Genomic DNA, 3072 nt, shown 5'->3' with positions numbered 1-3072 from the left:
CCGGGCTGGGGATTCGAACCCGCCACCTTGGGTGTACATGGCTGGCGCCTTAGCCACTTGAGCCACAGGTGCCGAGCCTTCAGCCCTTATTTTAATTGACCTTTCTAAAACGTTTGCCCTATATTAACATATGCACCTGCCATTTTGTTTAAAAATCATTTCCAGTGAAGGAATAAAACATGTTCCTCTAGGATTATCAGTGGGACATACCACTAGAAAAGAAGGACAATTCTTGGTAGCTGGAACATTTTGTTTTTGAATCACATCCTCACTCTGTTACCCAGGCTAGAGTGCCATAGTATCATCATAGCTCACAGCAACCTCAAACTCCTGGGTTTAAGTGACCATCCTGCCTCAGCCTCCCAAGTAGCTGGGACTATAGGTGCCCACCACAAGGCCTGGTTAATTTTTGTATTTTTAATAAAGATGGGGTCTTGCTCCTCCTCAGGATGGTCTTGAACTCCTAAGCTCAAGCAATCCATCTACCTCAGCCTCCTAGAGCACTAGGATTACAGGTGTGAGTCTCTGTGGCAGGCCCATATTATTAATCTTAAAACTCAGGGTTGCAGGCAGGGCCTATGGCTCAAAGGAGTAGGGTGCTGACCCCATATGCTGGAGGTGGCAGGTTCAAACCCAGCCCTGGCCAAAAACTGCAAAAGAAAGAAAAAGAAAAAAAAATCCATAGAGTTGGACATGGTGGCTCAAACCTGTAATCCTAGCACTCTGGGAAGCTGAGGAGGGAGAATTGCTTGAGGTTGGGAGTTTGAAACCAGCCTGAGCAAGAAAAAAAACCTGGTCTCTACAAAAAAATAGAAAAAATTAGCCAGGCATGGTGGCACGCACCTGTAGGTAGTCCCAGATACTCTGGAGGCTGAGGCAAGAGGATCACTTGAGCCCAGGAGTTTGAGATTGCAGTGAGCTATGACGATGCCACTGTACTCTAGCTAGCTGGGGTAACAGAGACTCTGTCTCAAAAAAACAAAACAAAACACCACATTGACATCATCCATTTACTTTCTTTTTTTTTTAATTTCATTTATTTAATTTTATTTATTTATTTATTGCAGTTTGGCCAGGGTGGGCTTAAACTCGCCATCCCTGGTATATGGGGCTGGTGCCCTATTCCTTGAGCCACAGGTGCTACCCATCATCCATTTACTTTCTAGTGGGTTCTTAGAGGGTAGGAAACAATCTTTATTCATTTTTATGTCCAACCTATACAATAAGGTCTGACTCAGAGATTGTGTGAGTAAATGCATTCCACTTATCAGCTATATGAGCGTGGGCAAGATATTACTAAGTTTTTTGATGTGTGTTAAATGTTGCTGAATAAGCTAATGAACATCTATCATCACCAAACACTAGGAGGTAAAAGACTTCATCCCACCCGTGGGTGAGGCTATTGCTTTGTGTTGACATGTTTGAGTCAACACTGTGAGTTTGCGTCTGCTACTCTGAGGTTATCTTTTCTTGGTTCCCTATCTTGTCATTTTGGCCTCACTCTCCCACCTACTTCAGTAATGTATTATCTTTCCTTTTTAAAAAATCAATTGTGGGCTCAGCACCGGTAGCACGGTGGTTACGGTACCAGCCACATACACATAGGCTGGTGGGTTCGGACCTGGCCCAGGTCAGCTAAACAACAATGACAACTGCAAACAAAAAACAGCCTGTAATTCCAGCTACTTGGGAGACTAAGGCATGAGAATCACTTAAGCCCAAGAGTTTGAGGTTGCTGCAAGCTGTGATCCCACAGCACTCTACCAAGGACAATGCAGTGAGACTCTGTCTCAAAAAAAATATCAATTGTGGTAAAACAGATATAATATTTACCACTTAAGCATTCCTATTGTAGAGTTCAGTGATATTAAGTATCCATATTGTTGTGTAATCCACCTCCAAAACTTTTTCCATTTTCCCAAACTGCAACTGGGTACTCATTAAAAAGCATCTCCCCATCTCTCCTCCAATCCCTAGCAATCACCATTTTACTTTCTGTCTGAATAAACATGACTGTTTCACTTAGCATAATATCCCCAAAGTTTATATCCCACACAACCCCAGAAAACTCTAAATTAGCTGAGATTAAGTTTCTGCCACTCCAGCAGAATTGGAGTTCAAAATAGAAATTGAGTGTAGGAAACATTAATCCTATTTCTTGCACACATAGGTTTATGAACAGAGATTCATCCTAGCTTGGAGTAAATATTTTCTTTTTTTTTTTTTTGAGACAGAGCCTCAGGCTCTCACCCTGGGTAGAATGCCATGGCATCACAACTCACAGCAACCTCCCACTCCTGGGCTCAAGCAATTCTCCTGCCTCTGCCTCCCAAGTAGCTGGGACTATAAGTGCCCACCACAACACCCAGCTATTTTTTGGTTGCAGCCGTAATTGTTGTTTGGTGGGCCCGGGCTGGATTTGAACCCGCTTGAGCCACAGGCGCCAAGCCATGGAGTAAATATTTTGGAAGCAGATGAATGATGGAGTGGGGGAAAAGAGGAAGTTTCACCTTCGGTGTGTGTGTGGGGTGTTTCCTAAACAGCCCTGAGAAGGTAGGCTGACCCATACTGTCAGCTATGCTTTCTTCCTTCCCATGATGTTCTTCCCTTAAGGGTCCCTCAACATAGGTTCAATTGTTCTTGTCCAGTTTAGTGACTGGGAGTAATTACCATTTACTCTAATGAACCAATCTATTCTGCCAGCAATTTACTATTTATCTCCTACGACAAGAATATCTGCTAAAAAAAAAAATATGCCATTAAAACTAACATAAAGGCTCAGCACCTGTAGCTCAAACAGCTAAGGTGCCAGCCACATACACCAGAGCTGGGGTTCAAATCCAGCCCGGGCCTGCCAAACAACAATGACAACTACCACCAGAAAAAATAGCCGGGTGTTGTGGCAAGCGCCTGTAGTCCCAGCTACTTGGGAGGCTGAGGCAAGAGAATTGCTTAACCCAGAAATTAGAAGTTGCTGTGAGCTGTGATAGCACCGTACTCTACCCAGGGCAACAGCTTGAGGCTCTGTCTCCAGAAAGAAACACTAACATAAAAAAAAAGCTAACATGGCTC

Source organism: Otolemur garnettii, unplaced genomic scaffold (assembly GCF_000181295.1).
Source record: "Otolemur garnettii isolate 467f Iridium unplaced genomic scaffold, OtoGar3 scaffold00261, whole genome shotgun sequence".
NCBI lineage: Eukaryota > Metazoa > Chordata > Mammalia > Primates > Galagidae > Otolemur > Otolemur garnettii.
The sequence above is the reverse complement of the archived record's forward strand: the minus strand, read 5'-3'. Positions refer to the sequence as shown.